The sequence below is a fragment of the Salvia hispanica genome, chromosome 6 (genome assembly GCF_029641045.1).
Source record: "Salvia hispanica isolate PSC_SH4W2 chromosome 6, Shi_PSC_v1, whole genome shotgun sequence".
Taxonomy (NCBI): domain Eukaryota; kingdom Viridiplantae; phylum Streptophyta; class Magnoliopsida; order Lamiales; family Lamiaceae; genus Salvia; species Salvia hispanica.
This window is the reverse complement of record NC_142697.1, coordinates 7,308,582-7,320,065: the sequence shown is the minus strand read 5'-3', so window position 1 is coordinate 7,320,065 and position 11,484 is coordinate 7,308,582. Positions and strand designations below refer to the sequence as shown.

Here is an 11,484-nt window from a genome sequence, read left to right as displayed (position 1 = left end):
CTTGTTTATTCTTCTCTATAATTAAATTCAAATATCCTAGCATATCTTGCCAAATCTAAGAAGATCTTACCATATCCTAATTTAAATAGGATTTAAATCTAATTCCTTCTAAGGAATGGAAGGTCATGCCACTTTTGGCTATTATTGGGGAGTTTATTATTTTTATTCTTGCTCCGTGATATTTGATCCTACTCCGTGAAATATTCAAATTTAATCATAGGCTAATTTAATAGCCTAGAATTCGAAATTCCCTATTTTTCTCTACCACTTTAACGCTACTTAACCACCATATCTTCTCCAAATCTTGATTTATTTAATTATTGGAGTATATCTTGCACTCTATAAATAAGGAGTGAAAATCCTAAACCTAATTCATCCAAAACCGCCGCCCACTCCTCCATATTTTCGTCCACCCCTTTTCTCCATTCTCTCCAAATTTTCTCCATTAATTCTTCATCTTTTGGAGAAGAATTGAAGCTGCAATTCAAGAATTCATTGAAGAATCAAGATTCTACTTGTTTCTACCGTTTGTTTTGCAAGAAAATGTACTTTTATTATTAATCTTTTCTTCCTCTACCGATTAATCGGTGTTTCTGAGTCCACATGCATTTAGAACGAGTGAAGGGGGAAATAATTCGGTGAATTTGGATGCATGTGTGTGTGTGTGTGTGTGGCCGAGAGTGTGTGTGTGATGCATGCCTCGGTAGGCGTGCACATGTGTGTGGTGTGTGTGCGTGTGTTGTGTGTAGAAAAGCACTCATGCGTGACACGATTTGATGATAAATCTGGAATTGTTGTGTGAATAAAAACGATATGATAATCGTACTTTGATTTTGATTGTTGATTTTGGAAAATAATCGAAGGGAAAAGGGAAACGTGAGATCATGCATAATTTTAAATCCATGATTTGAGACTTATTTGAAAAATATGAACTAAAGGTGATAGTTCGCGTTCCCGGTGGGATATCAAGAAGGAGTGCATTTTTGTTGAACTCAAAAGAAATCGAGGTGGGCTTTATTCTAAACTCTCTTCTATATGCAAATATATGATGTTGGAGAAATAAGGGTGGATTAAACTGTTATGCCATGCCTATGAATTATTTTGGATATTGTGTGTGCCTGATGCCTAGATTGTGAGTACGCTCCATTAGGCTATAGTGGCTATGATTAAACGAATTCGGGTCTGAGTATGGGCCGCAAACCCTACCAGGCTGTGTACACGGTGGGATCGGGAGCCGTCCTTGCTAGTCGGCCGATCTCGTGGGCGAATAGTGTGGCCACACTTTCGTCGCACTATGAAATGATGATTGATGAGAAAATGGGAGGTATTATTTGACTGGCCAGTCCATGATATATTTTGTGACACTCGATGCTTATCTTTAAATAAATGCAAAACCTCGAGTTCACTATGGTAAGGGTGGCATAACTATTAAAATGTTTTGGCATGAGTCCACTGAGTATGTTTAAAATACTCAGCCCTGCATGTGTTTTCCCTATGTGCAGGTTGAGCGGCGATGGACGGTCGGTGGTGTTGAGAAGATTGAATCGAATAAAATGGATGTTTGGAACTATAAGTGTAGTCGTGTCTTCATACATGGCTCCGCTTTCTCTTGAAATGCTTCCGCTGAATATTTTTGGAAAACTTATTATTTTTGGTTATGGTGAACTTAATTCTTTGTTTTGGAATGAGGGGAATTATTGCGTTTTGTTGGAATTATGCTAAGCCATTGACTTTTGCCTTGATACTTCATTAATTGCTAGGGTAAATCTCTTTAATTGAAACCCTAGTCTCTGTTCTTGTTGTTTTTAAGTTCGCCTAAGTAGCAGTCGCTGCATTTATTATACCCTAGAAATGCCGGGCTGTTACATTATTAATAGTGTTAAATGGTGGTATATGTTGTAAATAAATTGATGTATATAGATAATAAATTAGGAAAACTTTTTAAAAATAGAATGCATACATTTTCGTAGAACGAATAAAAATGGAAAGTGCACATATTTTTATGGGACAGAAAAGGATTATAAGATTTTAGATAAAACATCATCTGATTTTAATTATAAAATGAAGTCTACCAAAAGGGATAATGATGACAAAACAGAAGCTCCATATATTTTTAATAAAATTGAAATTCATTTGCTTCAAAATTGTAACATAATAAGTTTAGCCAATACTGTACTCGGTGTAGTGGCTGGTTTGATTCCTCATTAATAAACTTGTTAGTTCATGATGGGCATATTTAATTAATTTCCATTATTGTAGTTCGCATTTTGCGTAGATCGACAAAAAGGAAAAATGCGAACAGAGACGTACGTTATTCATATTGAAATGTCGTGTAATCTCATCTCTAACAAAGATCAATAATAAATCCACAACGGTTTTTCTATCTTTCATAGAAATAATTAAAAAAATGCATAATTCCACTAGAGACCCAAAGCATTCACAAATTCCTAAACCTTTCCGCCGCGAACTTCACCTTCTCCCTCGTTGAGATTTGGGAGTAGTTTTCAACAAAAGCATAATCGTCGAGGAGGTGTTGGCGAATGATGTCAAGAGCTGAAGTTAGTTTGTTTGAGATTTGAGAGTGGGGTTTGTTGTCTGTAACTATCTATGTTTGATTTTTTTGTAAGTAGCGAGAAAATGTGTACTATTCCCTCCGTCCCGCTTAAGATGACACGTTTTTCCTTTTAGTTTGTCCCAACTAAGATGACACATTTCTTTTTTTGAAAATTTTCTCTCTCCAATTAATCCATTCAACCACTTTTTCTCACTCCTATTAAATTATTCATCTTTTTTTATCTCTTTACTTTAATACTTACACCCACCTTTTCTCTTTTCAATTAAACACTTTAATCTATAACTCCTAAAATTCTATGCCGGCTAAGCAATGTGTCATCTTAGCCGGGACGGAGGGCGTACTATATACTCCATAAGGGATGGGTTTCTTAAGGAGGATTCGGTTGAGGAGAGAGGAAGGAATGAATGCTAACAGAATTCTATCAAAATAAAACACTTTGTAATTTAATACTTTCTCCATCCCCAAAAAATTGAGAAAGTTATATATAGCACGAGTTTTAATGTATAATAAATAAATTAAAGAAGAGATAGGAAAAAGTAAGGAAGAGAGAAAAGAAAAAATGTAATCGAAGTAGTATAAGTGGATCGTAGGATCCAAAATGAAAAAACTAGTATATTTTTTTGGAGACGGAGGGAGTAAATTCTAAAGAAGATGATCCCTTCCTTGGGCTTCACGAGATTTTATGTAATTTTATTTTGTGAATTAGATTGGGGGAATAAAGTAAGAAAAGGAGAATATAGAGATAAATTAATTTCTATTTCTAATAATGAGTCATCTTTGATAAGATAAATTAAAAAGGAAAATGTATCATCTTCCATGGGACTAAGGAAGTATTATACTACTCCCTCATAGGAGTGGAAACATTTTTCTCTTCGGCATGAAGATTAAAAAAAATATGTGTAATGATATTTAATAAAAAGATAATAAAGTAGAAGAGAGAGAAAAATAGAGACAATAAATTAAGAGAGAATGAAAAGTATGAGTGTGAAAATATGTTACTCCACTTTTTACTTAAAAAAGAAAATAACTCTAAGATAAAACGGCCAGAATAAAAAATTATTTTACTATTACGCAGCAGGGTGTAATATGTTAGAATGCAAAGTAAACCACGACGCTAGTTGGTTCGTCGGTTTGCTAAATATGTACAGTGACAATTTGCTTCTAATTTTAATGTTACGGATACTTTTCAAAATTTTGAAGGAACATGTTTTGACTTGGAATGAAAGTTGTATTGACTATTCAGTGGTTGCATTCTTCTTTAATTTTACAAACCTTATTTGTTTTGTATTGGATCATCCGCATCACAAAATTTCACATAAATTACTTCTCTAGAGCATATTCGGTGGCGGACTTCCCACTAGTACTACCACCAGGACTTCCCACAAAAACTTCCTGCCACGTCACTAGACCTTCCACTAGAACTTCCTATCCCACTGCACAATGTAGGACTTCCACTAGGACTTTCCGCAATAAAATAAATTCACAATTACTCAATTTACGGAATTAAAATTTACGGAATTAAAATGTCTACAAGGAATACGGAAAAATACGAATACTTCATTAAAAAAAAATTACATAATACTTAAAAAAATATATAATTAAGTTAAATATTACATAATCATAAAAAGTCGAGAAATACAACCCTCGGCTCTCACTCCTCCTCCTCCTCGTCCTCGTCCTCATCCCCGTCGCCCGCGCCGCTGCCGCCTCCGACGTCCCCGCCCCCAATCTCGATGCCATAATCATCAGTGGGTGGCATTCCTAAATTGCGCCGACATGCGTCGATCACATCCTTGCACATCCTTTTGTACGCAGGATCGTGCGTGCTATACCATTGATAAGGCTAATTTCATGCATCGGTTATATGATGAAAAGTCACCATTTACTGGGTCTAACACATTGTTTAAGCCAGGTGTGTGAAGGAAATTGGCCAGGTCCAGGAAGAATTGAAGGAAGTGGACTAGCGAAGGAAGAAGGCGAAAAATGAGCAGAATCGAGGAAGAAAATGGCTAGACGAGGGGAGTCCGAAGCTGAGGGCAAAGAAGACAATTCACACAAAAGGAAAAGAGCCTCTGCTGGACCCACTTTCACGCCTATATAAGAAGGTGCATGCAACAGACATGAGGAGATAGACGATAGCTCTCAGCTCACACACACACACATTTGGGAAATGGGAATTCGGGGGTAGAATAGGGGTCTAATCTTCGGGAAAATCTGTGCAACACCGTCCTCAAGGAGGACGAAGATACAATCATTTCCTTTTTCAGCGTTTATGTTTTGATTTCTATCGAACTTCGCCGTTCAAAGTCGATTTGTTCGTTTTGCTACTTGCTGTTTATCTATGAATTTTATTTCATGTTATGATGGTGTTGATTCTGTGTTGATTTATGTTAATTTTGTGTTTTGAGGAGTTTGTTCTGGAGGTTTGATTGTTATTCACTTTGTTGGATGCTTTGCGTACTTGATCTGGGTGATTTGAGTTGATCTGAGGTTGTTGTTGTTGATCTGTGGAAAATTGGTGAATCTGTAGTTACGGAGATGATTTCGACCGGAGTTTGTCTCGGATGCTTGGATCCGGAGTGGATTTAGCATCCGAAGTGTGGATCTGAACAGGGGAATTGAATTATGCATGGATTTTGAAAATCTGCTTTCGTTTTTGTTTTACTTCATCTAGGAGATAGAGATCTGAGTTTTTTTTTTGGGTTTCTCGGCGTTTTCTGACGTCCGATCTGTTGGTCGCCGTTGAGTTACTATCATTGTTCTGTTTTCATCATGTTTCAGTTAAATTCCGATTATGCTTTGCGTTTTGTAGGTAGTTAGGCTTAGAATTGGTTATTTTGCAGCTTTTTGGTCGTACACTTCTATTTTTGGAAAAATGGTCCCCACTACATGCATCGAGTCAGTCCAGCTAGATTAGGTAGTAATATTACTAGATCTAGGAAGTTGGTTTGAAGATAGTGATGATATAATGTCAATCTGTGTTACGTGGATGTTTTCCTGTTCCTAGATCTAGAGATAATTAAATTGCTTTTCCCCTGTCTAGTATAAGTTCCTCAACCCAAATTTGCGTGGCAGCAACCAAACCATCCAAAAGCCCTTTAAATGCATGATTTCGCCCCTGTCCTCGTGGGATCTATCCCTGCTTCCCTATACTAATTCAAGTATACGCGGGTTGAGGGTTTTGAAGTGATATACTGTGTGTCCAACGACCGAGATCTTTCAGCGTTCCGCGAGTTCCTAAACCTTGTGATCTAGTGGATTCTCTGGACCCAGGAAGCTTAATATTCCATATTGTGCACGCAGCTAAAAAAATATCAGAGTTCAAATGGCGCCGTTGCCGGGGATGGATGGCATTTGTTTCTAATGTGTTTAGATGGTTTTTGGTGTATATAGTTTAATTTCTTTCTGTTTCGTTGTTGTTGTTTCTAGTTTATGAACGCGGGCCGCTGTTTTGGAAGTTGGGTTAACTCATCTGGGTCAGGAAACGGCCGATACAAGTGGCAGGTCAAGGAGTCTACATCCACTGTCACCACCAGATCAGGGTTAAGAACGGGAGATCCATTTCCGTTTGATTCAGAAAGTGAAGAGGAGTGGAATTCGTCAGGCGAAGAGGATCCAAAGTCATCATCAGAAACATAGTATTCGGAAACAGAGGAGGAGACAGTTGGTGATATGGCGAACGTGGCAGATCCAGATCCAGAGATTGGCTCGCTGACTGCACATCTAGACGGTGAGCCAGTGATACGCTCGGATTTTGCACTATTTTAAGGCCATTATTTGGTCCGTTTTTTATTTCAAAGTCACTCTGCACATCCATTATTTGCATATTTTGTATTTTGTTATGTTGACGTGTTTTATGAGAAATCCCAAAAAAGGGAGCCAAAACGCCAAGTTTGGAAATCTGGAGTCAGACGGCGACCGACGACCGCCGCGGATGTGTGCGGCGACCGCCGGCGCCCAACGGGCAGATCAACGCAGCGGTCCACCTCGGAAAAATGTGCTTGGAAGAGAAGTCTCGTCCGGTGACCGCCGGAAGATGTGCGGCAGTCCACCGCCGAGGGAACAGACTCTCTGGAGTCCAACGCGGCGACCGCCGGAGAAAGGCGGCGAATCCGAGAAGCCCTAGATTTGCGCCCAGTTTTACCATATTTTGGAGATTTTTTCCTTCTACAACAAGTCATGGCTTTCCCCTATAAATAAGACCTCAAGCTTCATCAAAAGAGAGAACTTCTACTTGCAAAATACTTCATATAGATCAAGACCTAGAGTACTTCATTGGTGCAAGGAGTTGGAGAAGGATTTCAAGAACATCAAGAATGACAAGGATTCAACCCACGGGTTCTATTTGCTTTAGTTTTATGTTCAAATTGTCTTCTCTTCAATCTATGTTTTTAGCTTATTCAATTATGTGCAACTAAACTCATAGGATTCTGTGGATGTGTTAGTAACGACTTTGGTTATACAAATTCCTTTTTCTATTTAATATTCGTTTTGTTTTTACTTTGTTTCTTCCCTAAGTAGTTTTGATGCTGCATGATTGAGTGACACAATCGTGTATGATTTAATATAACTTGCTTCATAACTGTGACAGAGTTCTAGCAAGTTAGATGAACTTAGTAGACACTACAGTTAGCTTCCCTTAAAACGGCACTGTTAATTGAGAATGAGGACTTTTCAAGGGTCTTAGGAGCTTTTTGGAGTTACGTGTTAGGATTGACAACCCTAATCTTGTAATCAACATTTGTATCGCATGAGCATAAGCTAGGTGACTCGTCCTTTGAAAGTATAAACTGTGCTAGGGTATTGTAGTTGGAATTTTGTATAACCATAACTGTGAACACAAATCCCTGGGATTCCCTTATCTCTATCGTCTTTCTCTGTGTTTTATTCGCTTTTAGTTGGTCTATGCTTTCTATTGTTTTTAGTTTTTCAAAAGTTTTCAAAACCCAATTGTTTTTCCAGATAGTATTTGAGTCTTAGTAGAGGATAGACACTTTATGTTCGTCTTCCCCGTGTTCGATATCCGGTACTAACCTTTAGCTATACTAGATATACTCTGTATACTTGCAGGTTTATTTAGTGCTAATAAATAGTGCATCAAGTTTTTGGCGCCGTTGCCGGAGAAGACAATTCACTTCGGAGTGATATCTTCAAACGGATAATTTTGCTACTTTGGACTTTAATTTCTTTCAGTTTTTAATTTTAGTTTTTAATTCGTTTTTGTTTTTGGTTCTTGCAGGTTTTGTATGCGAACGCGCTCTGGGAAGGACAGCCTAGAACCGCTCGATTTAGAACTTGAGAGAACTCGTAGGAAAATAAGAAGTGAAAAAGGATCAGGAACAATGGGTGACCGAACGGACATCGAGAAACTGCAGGAAATGGTGAAGCTACTGATGGATGAGAGAGATGCGGAAACGGCGGCCCGAGAGGCTCTGGAAAAGAAGAATCAGGAGATACAACCCGTGATGAACATGTTCAATCAAGTGGAATAATCACCTTTCCCGAAGGACCTCGTATTGACGTTAATAATTTCGAGTTACGCATGCCCCTTATTCAAAGGGTCAAGCAAACTCCTTTTGCAGGTAGGGCTATAAAGGATGCTAACCGCCATCTCTCCAAATTTGTGGAGATCGCAAACACTCTCATACTGAACGGTGTCAGCGACGATGCCATAAGGGTAAGATTCTTCCCCTTTTCATTAACTGATTCTGCTAAAGAGTGGTTTGAATGTATGCCTAGAGAAAAGGTGTCCACATAGAAGGACATTGTAGCTGCCTTCCTCGACAAGTATTATCTGTCGGGCACAATTTTGAAGCTCAAAAGCGAGATCTTCCAATTCATCCAAGGCCAGGACGAACCCCTCTATGAGGCATTTGCTCGTTTCAAAGCCCTTCTCCGAAAGTGCCCTAACCATGGTTTCACCGTGGACCACCAGGTAGGGATTCTCTATAATGGGTTTAACGAGAAAATTTGTGCTATGCTTGATTCAGGTGCAAATGGAGGGTTCTTAAGGAAGTCAGGTGAGGAAGCCATGACGGTGGAAAGGATAGCTGCAGTTGAAGAAGCCGAGGAAAGCTCCTTTGCAAAGGAATTGGCCGAGCTTCGAGTTAGGGTGGACCAAATGGATTCATCAAGGAAGGAGGACCCGATTCCACCAACCTCCATTATAGCAGTCTCTAAGCCTGAAACTCCTACCCCGATAGTGGAAGAAATCAACTACATACAAGGAGGCGGCCCCAATAGAAATTACAACATCAACTATCGCCCTAACCAGGGGGGTGGTAATTTCAATAATTATAATGGAAACCGACCTTACCCTAATCTCTCTTATTCTAACAATAATTACTTGCAACCCCCCGCAGGATTTAATGTTAGCAAGGGAGGAGTAGTTGAGACACTCAAGAAGGAGGAAGAGTATGAACAAGGGATCACAAGGATCTTGGAGGTAATCGCGCAAGACATGAAGGTTAATGACACCAAGATCGGAGTGGTTGAAGCCAGAATAAACAACCTCGAGCAGGAAATGAACACGATCTCGACTGCCATAACCAACATCAACACACAGATGGAGCAAATCCAAAAGAAGTTAGATGAGGAAAGGGCAAAGGCAGTCATACTAGTGGACGACGTCAACAAAAAGTGGGTGGCAAAGCAGAAAACTGGGGACTGCCCAGACACCGGCGAACCGCCGCACACCACGCGGCGGACCGCCACTGATGCCCAGAATGGCGTCTGCCCAGCCGCCGGCGGACCGCCGCACACTACGCGGCGGGCCGCCACAGAGAAAGAAGAAGCACCCGCTCAGCAGGGACTCATGTGGCATAATGGGATTGTGCTACCTTTCCAGCCAAAGAGGAAGTTTAAGCTCGAAAAGCAGTTCAAACATTTTTTGAACATGTTTTGTAAAGTTCATACTAACATTCCTCTAGTTGAATCGTTGCAGGAAATACCTAAATATGCGAAGCTACTAAGGGAAGCAGTGATGAGAATGAGAAAGCCGACAAAAGCCGACCTTAAGCTACCAAATCATTGCAGCGAGAAAGGAGAAGGCGGTGAAGCAGAGAGATTCGGGCCAATTCATTATCCGATGCCAGATTGGAGAGGGGAAGGTTGACAAGGCCCTATGTGATCTAGGATCTTCCATCAATCTCATGCCGCTGAAGTACTACGAAAAGCTCATCATTGGGCCACTCAAAAATTCACACGTAACACTCAGGTTGGCCGATAACTCGACCATAAAATCTTTTGGTATGATTGAGGATGTCTTAGTGAAAATAGATGATTTCATTTTTCCCGCCAATTTTATTGTGCTTGACATGAAAGTAGACAAGAATGTCCCTCTAATCGTAGGGAGAGATTTTCTCGCTACTTGCAAAGCTTTGATTGATGTAGGTCGTGGCGAGATCACAATTAGCGATAACCATAGCCAATCCACCTATAAGATCGAAAGCGAGATGCTCAAGTTTGAGGAAGCAAAGCAGGCAAAGATGGAACGGCAGTGTAGGACAATCATGGTCACGGATTTGACCAAACCTCAAGACCCCTTTGAAGTGGAGGATCCTACTACCTCCACTATCTACATTGTCAACGAGGTAAGACGTTCTCCCAAAAAGGACGATACTAACCCCTCCACCTCTATCCCGCAGAAAAAGAAGCAAAAGAGGAAGAAGGCAACCAATGAGGACCCCGAGATTTATGTTATCAAAACAAATAAGGGGAAATACAAGTGGTGGAAGAAGCTAGGGACCAAGTTGCTCCCTATGCCCATTTTCAACACTAGGGTCACTGATCCGCTCAATTAGTGGGCCACTTCAAGTCGAGCTAACGACTAAAAACAAAAGCGCTTGTTGGGAGGCAACCCAATTTTTCATTGATTTAGTTATTTTCTTTTATTTTTTTTTCGTTTTCGTTTTTTAAAAAATAAATTAATTCAACGCGTGTCGGTCGCCGCACTTAACACGACGGTCGCCACACGTATTTTCACATGTGCAGGATAGGACGGGCTTAGGGCAGGCTTAGGGCGGGCCGGATGAACCGCTGAATGGGCCGCGGCGGCCTGCCAGAAATCGCTGTTTTAGAACGCCTGTGCGGCGACCACCGCGCGCAGTCCAGAAGACGGGAATGCAGTTTAAAAGGTAAGTTTTCCATTCTTTTTCTCATTCCTTCTCAAATTCCTTCCTTGCACACAACCCCCACCTTTATAAATCACCAATTTCACACACCCACACTATAATTCTCTCAATTCTCTTCAAGTTTAGAGTTCTTCATCTCCAATTCTCAATCAACACAAGGTATGCATCCTAACTAAATTTCTGAGTTTTGTTCTACTTCTTCCATGGATTTAAGCATGTTTTGGATGAATTGTTTGGTGAAAACTCTTATTTTATGATTGGGGATGATTGGGAATGCTTATTTATGGATTTCCATTGTGATATTGTGTTTTGGTGATAAGTTTTGAAGCTTTGTGAATAGTGATTCCTTCTTGTTTCTACTTGTTTTTATGTTGCAATCATGTTCATAGCATTATGAGGCTATTATTACTTCCATGAATTGCAATACTTTAGGATCCTATAGAGATTGTTGATATGTATTGATCTATGGTTGATACGTCTCTGCATGGGGGATGAATTCACGTTCGGGGATGGATTTGTGTTTCCTATTTTGGATGATTTTGTGCTATATGTTTCCACGATACCATCTAGGAAGTTTTATACACCTAAGCTTGCACTTACATGTCTTACATGTTGATCCATTGGTATTGATTAAAAAAAAAAGTTTAAGTTTGGGGGAACTGTTGATTTTCCAATTATTGAAATATTTTCTATTTGTTGTACTTCTCATTTGTAGAAATATGGGATCAAAGGGAAAAATCGAGAATGCGAAGAACTACGATATAAGCCTTGCCTCGG

General features: G+C 39.8%; 1 non-coding gene across 1 annotated transcript; it reads right to left on the bottom strand.

Annotated features, from left to right (window-relative positions):
* Window positions 1–8,387: 8,387 nt before the first annotated feature.
* On the bottom strand, window positions 8,388–8,494 carry LOC125198470 (small nucleolar RNA R71). The gene has a single exon (XR_007172410.1). It is a non-coding gene; the product is annotated as a small nucleolar RNA R71 (small nucleolar RNA).
* Between the last annotated feature and the right edge of the window lie 2,990 nt (window positions 8,495–11,484).